Source organism: Protopterus annectens, chromosome 8.part0 (assembly GCF_019279795.1).
Source record: "Protopterus annectens isolate FY-2018-M chromosome 8.part0, PAN1.0, whole genome shotgun sequence".
NCBI lineage: Eukaryota > Metazoa > Chordata > Ceratodontiformes > Protopteridae > Protopterus > Protopterus annectens.
The window spans coordinates 407,945,571-407,965,841 of NC_056741.1; the positions used below are offsets into that span (position 1 = coordinate 407,945,571).

Here is a 20,271-nt window from a genome sequence, read left to right on the forward strand (position 1 = left end):
AGCAAGCATGTACTTGAACAGAACAAGCTAAAATAATTACTGTGAGAAATACTCTTCTGGTTATTCTTTATTTTATCACAACTGGTCATCTGCATACAGTCAATACATTATCTATACTAAGTTGGTACTGAGGCAGTCTTTGATTGAAAGTAACTGACCATAGCTGAATAACTACAGTTGAACAAATCACAGTGCTGCCATAATGAAGTCCCACTCATTAATTTGCTGCCAGAACCTGCTCTGAAGATACTAATGGATGGAAGGTATCATTCACATGAACACTATTACCCCTCTACTGATAATGTTTTGAAGTGTGCATCCTATACATAATCAAATGGATCAGTTGTTGGACATAGAGGAGACTGAGGAAATAATGTTACTTCCCTTTGCTTACTAGTAAAGATTTCCACCAGCAAAGGAACTCATTCCTCACTGATTTCCGTACTGGAACTGCAGTCTTTAGCGAATGTGAAGCCTGAGTCTGGTACTTACCTCAAGGTGTCGAATAAGTGCTGGTTCAGAGGCCAGCTCTCGCAACTTCTTCAAGCCTCCTCTTCTGAAGATTCCCTTGCCTCTCAAACATCACAATGGTAGCTTGCAGGACGCCTTCTTCCTTGGAGATACTGGTATAGACACACTTCAAATTCCTGTGGAACTGTAATGACAATGCTGTCCTATAATATTTTCTTCTGACTGTTCGCTGACTGTAGATTTACAGCAAGGTTGCTATGGGGTCCTGATAAGTATTTCGACTGTATTTCGCTATTTCCTCTAGTCCCTGTTCAGGCTCCAATTGATACATTTATCTGGTTGACTGTAAATTTGACAGACGTTACTGCTCAAACTGTAATGCACCTTCAGCATAAAAGTCACTTTGAAACTTTGCATAGTTGATTAACAGCATTTATTAATGCAATAAATACAACAGTAAAGTAAAAATGTTAGCAAATATATACATCTCTGATTACAAAGGCAACACAGCAGCACAGATAAACTCATACATAACTGAACTGTCTCGACTAACAGTATTCTTAAAACTGACAAAACTAATCAAACTGAACCAAGAACTGAACTGCAATGATAATGAATGATGAATACATCTATTTTCAAAGTTCATGTCTTATACCCTTCTTCTATAGTTCTGCACATGTACTCTTTAGCCTTACTTCTCAGGGTCTTGTACCATTCAGTTCAACAAAAAGTATTATTTCAGATGGCTAATTTGTGAATGTCTCCCAACTGTCTGCCTCTATCTCTGTAAGGGGACTATGTTTACTCAAAGGTTATGTTCACTGAACCTCCAATGATTGCACACAAAACAGCGAAAGTTCACTTCAGCTAATGTGTGAAACAGGAAAAGTAACTAGTTAGCCAACATTTTCCTGCCACACACACAGCACTATTTCAAACCCCACCCAGGTGGGGGGGGCTGCACCCTTCACACTCCCCAAAGTGGGGGGCTTCACCCCCCCACTATATATACCAACTGAGAGATCGCACTACAGTGGGGAAAGGGCAAATTTCTTGATGGTGGCCAACTACATCCATGCTATTTTCCCCACTTTAGTGCGGTCTTGGAGTCTGTGTGTGTGTCTATAGTTAGGGAAGATGTGCCCCCACCTGGGTGGGTTTGAAATAGTGCAATGTGTGTAATGTGATGTCTGGTTGGAGCGGTTATGAGCCAGTCATCCAAGTATGGAAATACTCAGAATCCCTGCAGTCTCAAGTGAGCTGCTACTACTGCCATGCACCCTAGGGCCTGTGATGAGGCCAAAGGGCAGAGCTCTGAACTGGTAATAACTGTCTCTCAGCCAGAAGCATGGGTATCTCCTGGGTCACCTGTTCATTTGTATGTGATAGTATGCATCTTGAAGATCTACTGAGCACATCCAATCGCCCTTGTGCAGGAATGGCAAAATGGACTGAACTGTGACTATCCGGAACTTTGTAAACTGCGCCAATTTGTTCAGATTGCCGAGATCCAAAATTGGTCACCAGTCCCCTGTTTTCTTTGGCACTAAAAAGAATCTTGAGTAAGTTCCGGATTCTTTTTGGTCGGAGGACCTCCTGGATGACTCTTTTTCTAGCAACATTTTTATTTCTATAGTTGCTGCTTTCCTCTGATTAGGTGGAACATCGGGAGTTGAAGGGGGTAGGGAAAAGGGAATTATATAACCTCTGGAAGTAATCCTGTGCACTTTTTTTTTAATTTCTCCAAATCTCTCAAATTCTCTGCCCCTGGGGATCTATCTCCACGTGGATCTTGGAAAGGGCCCAGAGATGTTCTGAACCACACTTTTTGACCGCCTCACTCATTCCTGGAAAAGGTCCTTTGAGGGGTTGAAAAATGTACTCCCAGTGCAGAGAAGATCTTTCCATCTTACTCACACCTGAAGAGTGTGTCTTTTACCTTACGGCCAAAGAGCTTCTGTCTAAAGGAACACTGACAAAGGAGGAACTGAAGGGCTCCGCAAAGTCACACAAGCGCATCCAGGTAAGCCTCCTAATTGAAATGCCTGAACCTGCTGCCTCTGAGGTACCTTCAGCCTCATGTGAAATGAGCCTCATAGTCGAATTAGTGATTGATTTTAGGATAGCACTGTGAGGCCACAGAAGTCTGAGCCTCAGAAGTACTGGTTTCAGAGAAGGATTAAGTTACTTAATCAAATCCCTCTGCAATCTAGTGAACTGTGGCAGATAATTCAGGGATCTGAGTGCAAATATCTCTGAAGCATAAACATGCTTACCAAATCTTTCCAACACCCTTGACTCCTTGTTGGGCAATGGACAGAAGAACTCTGCTGCATGAGTTCTTTCTTGTTGACTGCCACCACAACTATAGGATCTGCCAGTACTCCCTTGCTCCAAAATTCCTTTCCTTTAGATAGTGACAAAATCCAGTCTTATCTCTTAGAGACTGGCTCAACCATGTCTGGTTCCTTCCACACCTGCTTAGAGATAAATTCAATGAGCTCGTTGGTGGGCAGAGTCACCCAGGAGGTAGATGGGGCAGACCTAAAGGCTTCCAGGAAAACCAATTCCTCTTGGAAAGGGTTATCAGTAGACCAACCACCCCCCTGCTTAAGGATCCCTAGGATGGCTTCAAAATGAAAGGTCATTAGGTGGTGATCTTGGGGACCCTTCCCTCTCATCAAAAGTGGCATCTTCAGTGACAGATTCCTCTTCCACTTCCTCTTCCTAGGGACTTCTTCGGTGGGGTGTTCTGGAGAAGTACTGGAAGAAATGGCAATACCCTGCTGGGTAGCCTGGAGATTTTGGGCTGGCTGTCCCTGTGGAGCAGAGTGATGAGGCTCAAGGCACAGAGACATACAGTATCCAGAAGGAAGATTCAGGGAGGAGGGAACAGTCTGTTCTGAAGAAGCAGAAAACACCCTCTCCACTACCTCAAATGCAGAAAGTTCTAGGGAAAAGGAAATCAACAGATCCGAGAAGTCACACTTCCGCCCCATCAGCTCCCTCTGCCCTGAAGGCAGTCCAACCACGGCACAGGCTGGAGCAGAGCTATCCAACGTTGAAGCTCCGAGGGGCAGAGATGGCTACGACAACTTCAGAGTCGAGTCCAATACCCTGGATCTGACAGGTAGGCTTCATCTCAGAGAGTCATCTGGCTCCAATGCACTCAGAGCCAAAGCACTCAAAGAAGGCCTCGGGCCAAAGATACTATGATATTTGGATCCAACTTAGACTGTCCTGGAAAACTCAGATCCAAGGGCTCCAAAACCTGATCAAGCTGGATCAGAGAAGGAGCAGAGATCGGTGGAGTAATGTTGTTGAGGGCTTCCTGACCCGAAGAGGTAGGAGCTGTAAGAACTCCCAACTGAATCTGTGCAGAGAGAAACTTCATCACTCTGTCCACATCGGCTTTGGTTACACTTCTGGAGGAATGAGACGATGAGGCCACAGAGGGAGACCTGGAATGCTGGCAAGACTCGAAGGGACCCAAGAGGGGACCAGACCTATGGAAAGCGAATATCTGGACAGAGGTAAATGCTTCAGACATGAAGATCTGGTAATACAGGATCTGAGGACGTGTTTTTGGTGTCTGATGCCAACTTTTTTGAAGGAGCCGTCTTGGAATATGACTTTTTGTGTTTCTTTCGTGGAGGCTCCACTATCAAATCTGAGGAAGGGGTGGAGGAGCCTGATGATCTGAAGGCTTTCTAGATCATTCCTTTGTCATTGGGCTGGGGAGTTGAGCCCCAGATAAAGCCTCTGAAAAAGCTGAAGGAAGCAAGGGTATGAGCCAACTGTAATGGAGGGGGGGTTGGATATGGTGGCAGGCTAGAGGTGGGATCTTTGTAGATGGGTAGAAGAAGATTGCATGGACAGGGGTGGGAATTGGGGGGAATGGTGCATGCACTGTGGTGTTCCGGGGGAAGGAAGTAATTGAATGAGCTTTGTATTGTTTAACTGAAAATGACTGGAGAGATTATAGGTGATGTGTGATGTTTGCAACTGAAAATATGTCAGTGTGGTTTGTTTTCATTTGTATGGATGTGTGATTGCCTACATCATAAGCGATAATTTAATAAAAATGCTTCCTGTTTAGAAAAAAAGACAGTATGTACAAGTGGAACAAATTAAACAAGCAGTTTCACATCTGAGCACTAGAAAAATACTGGAACCCCCAAAGTCTTCCATGGACCATCAACTACAGAAAGGAGAAATGTAAGTCTATTTTCTGTTAAATCTCATGCAATAGCACCCCCTTATACACCTTGAAAAGCAGGAGACTTGGGGGAATAGAACATATGAATATTTGGTTTGCAAAATGGACGTCAATAGAGTAACTTCATTTTATTTTTTCAGACTTGACTTTTAACTACCCTAAAGTTTCCTCAAATTAAAAAGACTGAATATAAAGTAAGCACAAGTTATTGTTCTCTCTACCTCCTGTGAGGTCCAAGATATGACGAGTGACTGTCAAGTCTTCTTCCTTTAGAGAAAAAGTAGTAGTGTTACCTGCAGCACCATTTATCACATACCTAGATCAAAGGGTGAGATACGATGACTAACCTGTGCCAGTAATGGAGCACAAAGAAATATGGTGGCTAGTACTGCAAATTCGAAAACAAAATTAATTTAAGGTAGCAACACTGAATCTTCTGTGCCTTAGAGTTGTGCTGCAGGAGGGGGGTCAACAGTATTTGAGCTCCCAGACAAAGTCTTGGACAATCTGAAGTGTAAGGGTGTAATTCAGATAAAGACAGGATGGAATGAGAAAAATCTGAACACTAGAGAAATGGATAAAGATCTTCTGCAGTAGTGCCTAGCTTAATCTGAAACACACACAGAAATAGGAATTGGAGATTAGCTATGCCTCTCCTGAGCAACTAGCCAGCATAAACATATTTAAGGTAGCTATGGTATTGTCTCATATTCTAGCTTAGTGTCTTAAATGCTTACATGAAAATCTTCCTGGTAAAAAAAAAAAAAAAAAAAAATCATCTCTGTGTCACTGCTGGACAGAGGCACAACAAACTAATGGGCACAGTATTTTTTCATATAAGGGGTGGCGTAAACCACAAAACTTTGGGCTAGGCTTATAAATGCCTTAGGGCAGATAGCCTAGTATAAACCTATGAACCTATGAACCTATAAAAAGTTGCTAAATCTGATGTGGGCTGGGTTATGGCTAACGTTATTAAAAAGGGAATATATTATGTTACATTTATATAAACTGTTGTTATTACTCATTTGGACACAAACGCTATATAATTTGACCTAGAATGGCAAAGAAGGCTGCTTTTCAGCAATACGGTGTCTTATTTTAATGCTGAAAATTGGTCCCGATTATCTGAAAGTTGCAAGTTAGGCCAGAAGCTTATCTATGCAAAGCAGTTACATATTGACAAGGTCTTGGGTTTCCTTCATATAGTATACTGGATGGAGTAAAGCCATTAAAATGAGAGGGTTGAAGAAATTTATGAAAAATGTTATACCAACTTGTGCAGATATATGGTTGTGCCCCCTCTCAAGAGATCACACTGTCATTGTGGACTTTCAAGAGAATCTTTTTGTCACCCCTGCAGTTATTCAGATACAGTTGCTCTAAATAAACCAAATCCCAAGTAGGTTAATACTGTTCTGTTGCAGACATTGTAGTATTATTTTCCAATTTTACTGACCGCGGTGGTGGTGCTGCGGTAGCATTGTCACCTCACAGTAAGACGCTGTCCGGTTCGATTCTCAGCTAGAGCGTCTTCTGCGTGGAGACATGTGTGAATGGGCGTACCTTCGTTGAAGGTTGTGCATCAGGGCTGGTAACTCGGCACGTAAAAATCAACTACCAATCATTAGCGGACCGGAGTTCCGCTCTGGCGTCCCCTAACCGGGAAAAGTCGAAAGACACAACAACAACTGATCATGTCTATGTTACTAATATTCAAAGGATTGTACTTCTTTTATTTTGATGCATTTAAGGCAAAGTTGATGGGACAACATGTATTACATTGGAGTATATTTGACTTACTCTGGGAGCCTTTGTGGGTGATTCTTCCATCTCAGTGATGTAGCAAATTTTCTCCAGTTGACTTACAGATTAGGTGGTTGACAAAGGAAGGTTTGTCTTCCATCACTGAAGGTGAACTCCTAAAGTTTGTGCAGGTATGTTTACTAAGTTGTTCATTTACACATTGTTTATATGTTCAACTTTTTGGTTACATACTGTTCTGATTATCTGCAACACAGGACAAAACAGCACGATTCCTACAATGTCAAATATGGGTTTGGATTATGAGACTACTGGAGAGTTGTAGCTAGTCATCAGTAGACAGTGCTAGCCAGCTACTGTTAAGCTAATAACCTGAAGGATTTTTTTCACTGCTTAGTCTATACGAGATTGAGTTTAAATCATAGTGTATTAAACTCTTCTTTTAAGAGAAAAAGCATGTTCATCAGGTTGAAATCATATGCTTTGATCCAGTAGCCTTTCTGGAAACATAACTCTACCTACAGAGCATGTCACGCTGACCAGAAATGGTTATGAGTTAGCAGTGGCCTTGCCATGTTACTCAGGTAAATTACACAGAATGGTGTCTTGCTTTATAATGGGGAAGAAAATTTGCAAATTTTAGATATATTTGAAAGCTTTAGTAGGCCACTGGCTGCTGTGAATTTTACTTTGTTTATTTCCATTCACTGATGGGTTAAAAAGAGGGCAGACAGATTCTTCGTTATATTTTTGAGTACTAGGGTTCTTTAATAGTCACGGCAGACCAACTTTATAAGAGACAGATTTGATACAAGAGCTGACCAACCCACTTATACATCAGCCCGTTCTACAGTAGAAGGGGAACAGATCACTGACCCTGGGCTAAAGGATTTAGTGATAGTACCTTGAGCTTGTACACTATTCAGACACCATACCAACATAATATAACAGATGTCAGTGGGTTTCATTCATCTGTTTAATACATTAACAGTTATGCTTCCAACAGGTAACAAGACTCCGCTATTAATGGCAAAGAAGATCCTTATGTAGAGGTAGCATTACCAATTTTTCAAGATTATGGGAAACTAGATCTCATTTACGCTGTTGTTGAATAATGTGGCAGATGGTTATGTGAGAGGATTCAGGGGTAAGATACAAGAACTTATGAAGACGCAATCTAATGGGGCTTGGCTATATGGCCAGAGTTTTTTTTTTTGAAAATGGTAAAGACATAAACGACAGTGAGGGACTGGATGAAAACGTTTCTTTTTTGTGTAGGGAAGGGTTGTAGGAAGTAGAAAAATAATGACTGGTGGGGCATGGATACAATAAACAAACACAATTGGCCAGCAATATTAGCAGTCACAATACAATCCAGAATCGATAGTGAATAAATATGACTTTATTTTAATTTATAAACAGACCGGTTTCGGCAAATTCATGCCTTCCTTAGTGTTAGACAAACGGATGTCCATCTGTCTAACACTGAGGAAGGCATGAATTTGCCGAAACCGGTCTGTTTATAAATTAAAATAAAGTCATATTTATTCACTATCGATTCTGGATTGTATTTTGACTGCTAATATTGCTGGCCATTTGTGTTTGTTGAATGGTACTTTCTGGCCGTGCAGTACCCACGTGCACAGCATTTGGTTTTGCATGGATACAATAAAGCCATAAAAGAAAAGTTACTGTCCTACAGTCTAAGGTGATTGGTCAAAGTGTTGGTTAGGTGAGGTACACTGACCGGGAGTAAGAAAATGTTTGATGCTTGTCCAGTATGATGCTGCTGGTAAGTTTGTGATAAAGTACTTATATTTTGAATCTTGTTACAGTAACCTACAAGCATTTCTTGTTTTTCAGAGTCGAAGAAGAGAGATTTCTTTTCTAAATAGCCTTTTCATAGTCTGTTTTTATGGGACATAGCTTTAGACACCTCTGTCAATCAAGGGAAGAGATTATGATTAAATAAGACTTTTCTTCAAAAGATCACATCTGTTAATAATGGATATACCACCAAGAACAAACAAATACAATCTGTTAATAACGTCTAGGAGAGTTTGTTAGAGTAGCTAAGTCTATCATCTGAATAAAGTGTACTTCAGAGTGGAGTCCAATTATTTTGACAGATGCGCATGTTTCATGCTTTTTTTGTTTTGTTTTGGAATTTCAAGATGTTTAAAACAGTCTATGGAGAAGGATAACTTCTTGTTCAGTACTACTACACACCAGTTAGACATGAAGCCCATCAGGTATACAAGCACTCCAGGTCAACAGGTGCTGAATCCTGTCTTTATGCTCTTGAATGCCAACATTTTGCTTTGAGTTGCAAGAGACATATGATATGACTGGAAGATTTTACTAAACATGCATTTTTCCCATGCTTGCTCAGAATCTCCGGAGATTTTTCCACTCTTGAATGCGAGCAATAACCATGTTTTAATTACCCTTAATCATTTTAATGTAGTTGTGTTGCTCCTAATTTTAACTCCAGATAGGTGTGGCATTGAACTCCTTCCAAGATATGATATGAGACTTTCTTTTTTTTACTTTCAAAGACTGGCTCTATATGCTAACCCAGTTAAGAGAAGTATAATGTATACCATACATATCACAATGGTTGTCTGAATGACAAATGCAATAACATTTTTCAACAAATTTTATGGACACAACTATTTTAGAATATTTAGATATTACAGTTTTACTTTGCAATGCAAATCATAGATATTTACGGTCCAGAAATTTCTAGTCTCCTATTAAACTTCAAAATTCATAGACATTTTGAGAAAAGGTTAGTTCCAGCTACCTAAAAGAATTCACAATCCTGACTTGTTGATCTTTAATGCAGTTTAAAACTGCTTAATTATCACTTAAAAAAGATAATCTATTTATTTTAACTGAACTGGGCATTGAGAGTGTAACATCATTACAGTTTGTCATCTTTTCTATTACTGTTTATGTACCCACTTTTTTAAAAAATGTCACGGTTAATAAAGACGTTTATAAAAAAGAACAGCATGTTTGATAACACTACATATATGGAAGCCTGAACCTCAGAATGCAAGTACTTAATACTGGCATAAAGCCAGCACTGTCCGCTGTACAAAAAAAAACTGACAGTTGAATCAGTGATTGTGACTGCAAAAGATGCTGGGACTACTTGACTCTAGTCCTTGGAAAATTACTTAACACCAAAACTTTAAGGAATACTCTGGTAAAAAGTAGAGGATATGGATGTTGCCTCCTTTGCAACTGCTGGCCATACTAGCGAAATTTTGTTAGCAAATAACCCCAAACAATACAATTCACTGCTTCAGAGCCCTCCCAGAAGTAAAATCATTTATTTTTATTTTCAGGCAGTTTAGGACATCTCAGCAAGCAGCCCTTGTAACTGGCAACAGTAGTCTGTTTTGTTGGAGATACACATGCCTCCATCTCCCAACATGGCACAAGTGGAATACAACTGACACTAGTCTACAGTCACTTGTACAATCTTTTTCCAAAGGGAGCTGGTACCAATATTAGTCACACCGGGAGATGTTTTGACCAATGTAAGACTTCACACATCTAGAGATAAATGAGAGCTCCACCTACATTTCTTCATCTCTGCATATGTATGTATATATTAGACTGTTAGACTAAGTTAATTTTTTATTCTATTCCAAATGTACCAGAGGAACTATGCAAACTAAGCAACTTGCTGGCTGGCACTGCTATTTATTTATCCTTACAAAAAGGACTGGGGTGGGGACTGGGCATTTATAACAACTGACAGGACACCTGGATATTACCATCAGATCAGTGGCATTACCTGGCATCTTTTTCTAACCAAAACAAAGCACTTCAGAGATGGCTTCATGATACAGAAGAGTCCTTCGGCCCATTTGTTCCTTGGCTGGAGGACTTAATCAGCCCAGTCATTCTTCCTAAGAGGTAAGAGTTGAGCAGTAGGGAGAGAGACAATCTGTGAGACCTAATGGATTTCCCTTCCTACAGGAACTCCTGTACTTTGCAGCACTTCATTAGAGCTGTAGTACTGCTAACTGTGAGGAGATGTATGCCTCTGCCCGGCTCTTGGTAGCACATTCACTGCAGCCGTTCACTCCCATCCTCTTCACCCTGCTCACTACTCAAACACTGGTCATCTGGGTCAGTCAGCACTTCTTCCCTCTGCACCATGAGAATGAAGATGAGAACTCCTTTGAGGAAATACTCCAGATAATCAAAGAAAAAACAGATGACCATCCAAAGAAAGAGAAACATCTCTGCAGATATATCCATCATCATTCTGAAACACAAGCCAACTTGACAAATTCTCGTTCACCTTACAAGTGACATGAAAATAACACATGCCTTTTTCAGGCTTAAAAAAGGACAAAATGTATTGTTCATCATATGGGCCATTTTTTAGTCCTATGGCCAATGGAACCAGTGGAAGTGTCACCATAAGTACAGGTCTATAAGCCAAGATACAGTCATTGAATCTTAACCCAGCACATAGGTAAGTTCAAGGTTAAGGATCATATGGAAATTTTTTTTAAATATATAAAGCCAAAGGCTCATTTATAGCAGTGACTCTGGGAGAAATGATTCAGAAATTGAAACACAGGAAATTTTTAGAGTAGCCAGTATACCTGAGCTGTATTCTTCTGTGCAGTGGAAAGATGGGAGTACACACACACACACACACACACACACACACACACACACACACACACACACACACACACACACACACACACAAAAAAGACCTTGCAAGTTTCCACCAAGACAATACCCAGGATCCAAGAATGAGCTATGGATCCTAGAGTTAAACACAGCAATAAAGAATACAGCACTAGCATGCCATCCCACTGACAGAAGTCCTATGAAGTATTAGTAACACTTGCTAAATTACTGCGTGCCACTATAACTTCAGACTATGGAGAAGTATAAGAGTATCAAATGCAGCTGCAATGAAATGCAGGGAAGTTGTTAATAATTTTCACAAAGAAAAGGACACAAACAACTGTTACTAGAACCTACTTAAACAGCAGTCTTGGACCTGGTGTTCTTATGTGGTAGAGAATCTGAAGGAGAATGTAATTTGAGAATAAGTGATCACTAAATAGTGTGGATCAACCATTAGCTCAACTAGAGTCAAGCCAATATAAAGCAAGTCTGGAAGTTAGGACAGAGGATTAAAGCTCGGAGCTGTTAATGAGCTGCATTCCAGACCCACAGTACAATGGTTTTTCTTTCCACTACTATTTGCCTGTGTGACCATACGCAATTCACTAAACCAGACAATGCTCCCAGGTAAAGCCTGAAAAGGGACACGTGTCCAGTGGGCTTACGTACTTAACAAATATCTGGATAAAGGGGTTCTAGACTTTAGAGATGGGAGACTTTGATGAAATAAGGCAGCACCCCACCCCAGAAACATTCTAACAACAATGCACAAAGAAGAAGAAGAAAATATAATTCTCAAATGATGTAAAAGCAAACGTTAGGGGAAATATAAGTAAAAGTAGAAGGAAAAATGCTAATTAGAACACAAATATATAGAAAAAACATTCAGAAAGTCAAAGACCAAAGAATGTTTCCAAGAAAAGCATAGGTTGGGAGATATAGGATGCCTGGCAGAAAGGGATGGTGAAAAAACAGGGCAAAAAGTAATACTGTTGTTCACACTTATGAAGGGAAAGAAAGAAGATTTATCAAATCGAGGCTGAGAGTTGGAAAACCTAATGTCTAACTATAAGAGGTAGTTATGGTCAAGAGCAAGCTGTAATGCTGGATCTTGTTTCAGAAAAGCCTGGGTAGTAAGAGTAAGCAGCTGTAATTTAGTACATGCTGTTTATGCTCATCAAGATGATGTGGAAGTACATTTAATTCAGAAAACAAATTTAGTAAAGTGCAACCACAGGGCATAAAGCCTTGCAGCTGAAAAATGCCCACCACCATTACAGGCACACTACAACTTTTGTGCACCTACTGTACTATCAGTCACAGTGTGTTGCTTCTACAAATGTCCTGTGTTGTCAAACTAAATATCATAATTTTCTTTACACCTTGTTTTGTAATAACAAGAAAAATTACCTAGATATGTACTAAGTGGCTTAGTAAGTACTACCCCCCCCCCCCACACACACACACGTCAGTCCCACTTCATGTCGCTTGGAGGTCAATGGCTCACCAAGTCAGCAATGACTTTACTAAACTTACTTGCAACTTAGTGCACTATACTACGATCACTCATTAATTATTTATGAGGGATATATAGAGCTCTCTTTTCTCTGTTCTCACTCAGAGAAAGCAGTGAAGCTAGCCCCAGGCAGAAAGTTTTGAAATCCTAGCCCTAGTCAGCAGAAGAAACTAAAATAAAGACAAGTGGGATGATCCCATTCCTTTCACAAAGGAAAGAGAGTCATGAAAGAGCTGCAAAAACTATGGGTGCAGAAAGCAAAAGGACCTGAAGGGATCTCCCCAAAATTCTTAACAGAATGCAGAATAAAATTGGCAGTGTCACTAACATTTTTAGAACATTACGAGAGGAGGCTAAGACTACTGAAGACTGGTAGAGGGCAGATGTGACACTTCTACCCATAATGGGGGAAAAGAAAGAGCCCAGAAACTACTAGCCTACAGAACTCTTTTGCATAATACATCATACAAATGCTGCTGAAAGAAAAAATGAAGAATTATTTAATGTCAGTAGGTTATAGGACCAGAGATGGCAAGTCTACATTTTCCTGCATGGAATGAATTTTGTTTGCCTTATACCTGTTTGGTAACAGAGTATTTATTTATTACAAAATACAGGATTCACAAAGTGTGTTCAGGAAATAAAGCAGAATTCTCTGGATAGCTAAGGAAATTAATTAAAAAGTGAGCTGGGATGAAGAAAGTACAGTTGTGTACACTTACCATAAACGTAGATGTTCGAGTGTATTCAATGTTGCAGTCATCACACTTGGGTTATCTGCCTGCAGGTAACCCTCAGTCGGCCCGAATACTAGAGTCTTGGGATTTCTGCGTCTGATGCTGTCACCTCTTCCATGACGTCAGTTCGTCAGGGGTGTAAAACATGCAGCCGATGCCATTACATCAGTTTTTCTTGCCCCAGATGTCAGGAGCCCCCAAAACAGGAAGCAATTACATGGTGTAGAACACCTCCAGTAAAAAGTAAATACCATAGCCATAAGATATGGCCAAAAAGAGGATAGGTAGAAAGCATAGAAGAGTGAGGGGGGCTAGAAGGAAACCACCTTGGGTACCACCATGGTAAATTTTATTATGGTGTTGTTTTAGAAAATAACGTTTTTAGTTTTGGGGGTGAATATTTTCGTCATACCAACAGAGTGGCAGTGGGTACTAGTTGTGCCCCACTATTTGCCAATTTAGTTATGTATCGTTGGGAAAAGGAACATATGATATATAGTCCACTCGTGGACTCATGGACAGTTTACTTAAGATATCTGGATGATATTTTTCATTCTCTGGAAGGTAGGGGAAAAGCACAGGGTATTCCTAGACTACGTTAATAGTATATGTGAGTATTTTAAATTCAAAGGTAACCTTTGGGAAGGAAAATATAATTTATCTGGATGTGTTTCTTTGGAAAGACAATGTTAAAAAATATTTCAAATCTTGGGTCTATAGGAAACCCACTTTTTCAAATGACTACCTGGAGTTTAAAAGTAGTCATCCCTTACATATGAAAAGGAACATAGTAAAGGGTTGGAAGGTTCATACTGCAAGAATGTGTTCTGACCTCGTGGCAGCGAAGGTTGAGATGGGTACCCTGGTGAATTTATTTGTAGTGAGGGGACATCCACTGGATTTTGTTCTACCCATTTGTGATCAGGTGATAGGTGAATGGGGTTCAAGATTATCAATCATTGTTGGGTGTAACCTAGACGAAACAGGTTTTAGATCCACATTTACAGAGAAATGAGTTCACTTACTCCATGGTATTAACGTATGGAGAAACTAGCAATAAAATTAAGGAGATCCTTAAGAAAAACTGGGTACTCTTTAAAGGAAATGATAAACTTATTGGGATTTTTGGTAGTGAGCCTATTTTTTTCCTACAGGATGAACAACAATTTAAAATATTTGTTGGAACACCCCATAGAGCAGGAAGTAAAAAATTCCAGGGGTACCACTAAATGTGAAGCCTGTGACTACTGTAAATTTATTATCACTATTCCCACTATACAGGTTAGCACTATTGGATTGTAGGTAAGGTTAGGCATGGGTTCCTGTGGTACTTCAGGGGTAGTATATATTGCTGTCTGTCAGGATTGCCATAATTTTTATATTGGCAAAACTGAAAGGAGGTTCAGAAGAAGGATCTACGAGCACATGTATAGCATTAAGAAACAGGATGATAATAATGCACTATACCGACACATCAAAATGAATTTATTTATTTATTTATATTTGTTGACAGGGAGTTCTGAATTCTGACAATACCTTTCTTTTTGGTATACTGGAAGTGGTGCCCCAGGACCCTAGGGGGAGTGATTGGAAGAACAGAACAGATAGGGCTGAAATGAGGTGGCAATTACATTTTAACGCCACTGTTACCCCGGGGATTAATGACAACATTTCAATTTAGCCCGAATTGAAGTATAGGGCCACACGGCTATAAAAAGGTTTGACCCAGGTGGAGAATTTTTATTTTTTAGGATCAACTGTCTAAGAAAGTTTAGTTTCCTTTTCATAAAAATAACTTACTTTAACTTGGATTTCAGTGTTAGCCTTTAATTTACTTCCTTGGTTTGGTACAGTGTTGGTAATTATTTAATTGGACGTTTTGATTGGGGGAGGGTTCTTTATTAAGACTTATGCTGCACTTTACCCACAGTTCTGAAGTCTTACTGATGAAAGCGCTCAACTGTGATGGTGTTTTTACCAGGCTGTATTTCACAAGTTCTTTTTATCTGCACTGTGACTTTTTTACCTGCATTGTGACTTTGGATTTTACTAGTGGAATTAAAATTGGACATTACGTCTGGTGAGTCTGTTTTTCGGCAACAGCAGGAGTGTTGGTTGTTTCTAAACATTATATATAACTTAGAAATGACTACATGTAATTTCTATATGTAAAATGTTGTAATTAATCATCTTGTGACTTACCTGCACATAATACAACTGAGCTAATATCTTGGGGTGGTACTACTACAATGGATTATGGAGCTTCCCATGAAACAAAACTCAAAAGCAAAAATACACTGTAGTTGTGCAGAGCATGATCTGAAACTGCATCATTTTTAAATATCTTTGTATACCTCATTTGCAATACTTGCGCAGAGGGCACAGACAAGTGTTCATTCGGGTAGTCTGAGTTCTGGACTACAAAGAAATCATGCCTAATAACCACAGAGCAAGTCAAGAAAAAAGTAAACCGTGCTGCCTCAGCATATTCTTCTAACAGGCAAGAACAAATCAGCTCAGTCTCAGCCCCTGAACACCACGTTTCATGACCATTTATGTCCTCCCTCTTGTGTATTTAAAACAGATTAATCTATACACGTAAAGCTGACATGCAAGAAGCCTTGGTTGTGGCATTAGTAAGTACAGACTGCACTGTCACAAAGTTCACACACAAATTGTCTGTACATCATACACAGATCTACCCTGAAAATGGACTGATTACTGTATCTTCAGTACAGCACACATTCCTGCATTTTGTAGTTATACTGTACACTAAATCCAAATGTTTACTTAAATAATCTTGCAAGATTTGAACAGTGCAACCAGTGTTCATTTCTCATGAAAGCCAAAACAAAACCCACTCAAGCAAAGTGATAAAAAGAGATGTGTGCAATTCCAACAGAATGACTCATTTCTGCTTCTACAGATGTAGGTGCAGTTTGTTAATATTTCCTGAGGAAGACTCCGAGACATAACATGCCCTGTTTTTATGAAATTCCCACCCCCACTCCCCCAAGGTAAATGCCCTGTTTTTATGAAATTCCCACCCCCACTCCCCCAAGGTAAATGCATAACAGGAAAATTAAATATAAACCCAGAAGTGAAGAAAAAGTACTTATATTCTGGAAAATGCAACATGATGCATGACAAATTAATTTACATTCAACCCTCTGCTACTCATTCAATCTTTGGGACGTGTCTACATAGGCTCCAAGTATCGTGCATACATCTCCCATTTCCTTTCTTTTTGTTTTTTGTTTTTTTTTCCATGTCAGTAAGGCTCAAGTAAAGCATACCTCAGTAAGCTATATTAAGTAGTGTTTGCATGACTAATTACAGAAGAAGCACTGACCTTTTTTTATTCTCACTCAAGTGCTGCTTTTTAAAGGCAAATAAAGACTGGTTCATTTTCCTGAAAAAAAGACTTCAAAGCACAACTAAAAGGGCATTTCTCTTTTTGTCCATCGATCCATCCTTATACATGCTACATACCTTCAGACCGCTGCTGATGGCCTGAGGGTTCTTCGAATTTATATCACAGTACACATTAAATATGCACCTCTGCTTTTAGAGCTTCTTTTCTCCCACAAGTTTCCTCAGTACATAGCTTTAATCTCCTATATGGTATTAGTCTTTCAAAGCATTTACCCAAAATGACAGCTAAGCTTACAAGGCAATAGTAACTGGGGTCCCATCTGTCACCTCCCTTAAATACAGGGATGACCTCTTCATCCTTCCATAATACGCAACATAGGTAATACAAACAAATGAAATATACATTTTATACAACATAGGGTATAAGTTTCTTTATGTCATATGTTGAAATACAAGGAATACCATCAGTAGCCATAGTAGCATTTTTTTAATCTTGTTCTACTTTTCAACGCATGATACAGATTGTGAAAAAACAGGTGGATGGTCACAGAGACATCAATATTACTTATGGAGTTCTAGGTGGGTCCTATATGAGACTGGAATACACCTGCTAAGGAATTTAGTGCATCAGTTTTGTCATAATGGATGCTATTCTATAACAGGCTGTTAATCAGCTTACTTGTATTATTTTTGATAATATACTTAAAATATAATTTTCCTCTACCAGTAAAACCAGAAGTAGCTCATAACAGACTTTGGCTTCATTAATATTTTCTACAGGATTTTTAGTACACATTACTGACAGAAGGAAACATCCCATTATTGCTGTAAACGTGCTTTGTCTTATAATTTACCATGTTAATTTTGTGATTTCACCACGAATGCTTCCTGCTACTGGCAGTTCAGAGGGCTAAAGTTCTGAGCTGTTAATGACCTGCTTCTTGTGCCAGAATACAGGCGTTCATTTGCCTACTGTGTGACTCTGAACAGGTCACTTAACTACGTCGAGCTGGCACCTCAGCATCCGTAAAAAATCTACTGCCAATCATTAGCGGACCAGAGTTCCACTGTAGCGACCCCTAACCGGGAAAAGCTGAAAGAAGAAGAACAACCCTCAGATCACCCCTGAAAAGGGACAACTGTGCCCAGTAAGCTTACCTGGTCAACAAATAGGTACAATAAGTGAAATGGCACTTTTTTCCAGAATAAACCTTAACACCTTTTAACCGAAGTGGATAAAAGATCATTTCACCATTTCCAGTGTTAATGTTCTTCTGTGACAGAACTATAATTTATTCTAGCATAATTCCAAAAATGCCATAATAAAACTAATTTGCTCCACTATAATTCCTGGTAGTGTCATCATTGCCTACTGATCCTTCAGCTCTTCAAGACTATGCTACAATACTATCAATCTGACTTTTATTTTAAAAGTATCAGTAACGCTGTCATCATAAATTATAGGTTCATAGGTTCATACTAGGCTATCTGCCCTAGGGCATTTATAAGCCTAGCCAGAGTTGTGTGGCTTTCACCACCCCTTAGGTTGAAGAATACTATACCCATTAGTTTGCCGTGCCTCTGTCCAGTAGTGATACAGAGATGATCCCCGGGGTAAACATACGATCTCCCATCCACTGGTCAAGATTCCTCTTGAACAGAGCCAGCGAGGTGCTCTGTCTCACATGGACCGGGATTCTGTTCCACAGCACAGGGAGTCTCTGGGTGATGAATCTGTCCCTCCAGCACATCCTATTTATATCCGTGTTGAGGTTTAAGTCTCTTGCTCTTGTGGCTCTGGTGGATTTGGATTTTTTGAGGTGGAGCATGTCCATTAATTCCAGGTTGGACATAGCCTTGTATGTCAGGCACAGGTCACCTCTGAGCAGACGGTATGCGACTGAATAGAGCTGGAGTTTCTTCAGTTGGGCAGCATATGGCATATTTTTGAGCCCCTTTATCCTTTTGGTGAGGAACTTTTGGGGTCTTTCCAATTGCTGCAGGTGTCGGGTAAGATACATTCCGAATGTCCTTACAGTTATAAAATTATATCCAAGATGTTATCCCACCTTCCCTGTATAGGACAATTAGTCAAGCATAGCAAAACCATTATATGCCAATTATTAAATAAATTGTTTGGGAGAGAAGATTTAAAAACAGAGTAAATAATGGAAATTGTCTTCATGTTTAGGAATTATTGTTGCCTATCTAAAATAACCAAGTTATCCAACCTAAGGACTTGGGCTGTAGAGAAAGACAACTCACAAGCAGCAGGGCTATAAGACTATTCAAAAAATTATTATTAAGTCTCCCCCCTTCAACATCAATAGCATTTCTGAAAAAAGAAGTTATGTACTCACCATAACGTTCCATGTTGGTAATCCATCTCATCCTTCATTTTTACATATGGGTTCGGTGCCTCCGACTCGGCCAATTTACAAGCTCGAAGACTTCTGTTTGGCTCGTGGCTAAGCAGGTCTCCCATGGTGCACCAGTGCAATCCTCAGATCATGTTTGCTGCTCGCTAGAAACAGAAAAAACCCTAACCAACAAACCAATACTAAAGGGTCACCAACCAAGAAAATCAAAATTATTACCTCCAGATCTTCCAGGATGGGGGCAGGAGGGCGGGTTGGTAAAAATGAAGGGTGAGATGGACTACCAACATGGAATGCTATGGTGAGTACATAACTTCTTTATGTTAGGTAGTCCAATCTCACCTTCATTTTTACATATGGGACAGCGTCCCTAGCGCCTTATTCTTGGGTGACTCATTGGAAAATACTCCTGAGCACCATGGAGCCAAAGGATGCTCTACCCCTAGATGCCAAATCCAACTTATAATGTGTAATAAAGGTGTGAGGGGTAGCCTACGTAGCTGCTGCACAAATATGATCAAGTGGTACCCTGGCTTGATAGGCTGCAGAGGCAGACAGAGACCTGGTAGAGTGAGCCTTGATCCTGTGGGATAAAGGTTTGCCCTCCAAATTGTAGATGAAGGCTATGCAACTAGAAGTCCAATTAGACAATGTCACCTTAGAAACTGGTAAGCCCAATCTAGAGTCAGAAAAATAAATGAATAACTGGTCTGACTTCCGAAATTCTTTGGTCCGTTGCAAATAAAAACGTAGCTGTCTATGAACGTCCTGCTGGTGGAAACGATATTCAGCTGCATTACAGTGATTGGGAAAGAAAACTGGAAGCTCAATGGACTGATTTAAGGTGACATTAGAACAAATTTTGGGAACAAACGAAGGATTGGTACGTAAAGATACCCTGTCTTTATGAAAGATTAAATAAGGTGGCTTAATAGACAGGGCTTGTAGCTCAGATACACGTCTGGCTGACGTAATAGCTACTAAAAGCACAGTCTTCTAAGACAAATATTTTAAAGATGAGTAAGAAGGTTCAAAGGGAGGGGATGTCAATTTGGACAACACAAAATTTAAGTCCCAAGAAGCCACAGGTTCTTGTAATGGTGGTCACAGTAAAGTGGCTCCTCTCAAGAAAGTCTTGCA

The 20,271-nt window shown here is 39.9% G+C and overlaps 1 protein-coding gene across 1 annotated transcript in view; it reads right to left on the reverse strand.

The window, feature by feature from the left end:
- RAB13 (RAB13, member RAS oncogene family) overlaps positions 1–20,271 on the reverse strand; it is a 999,793-nt gene that overhangs the window by 809,826 nt on the left and 169,696 nt on the right. The window lies entirely within an intron of this gene.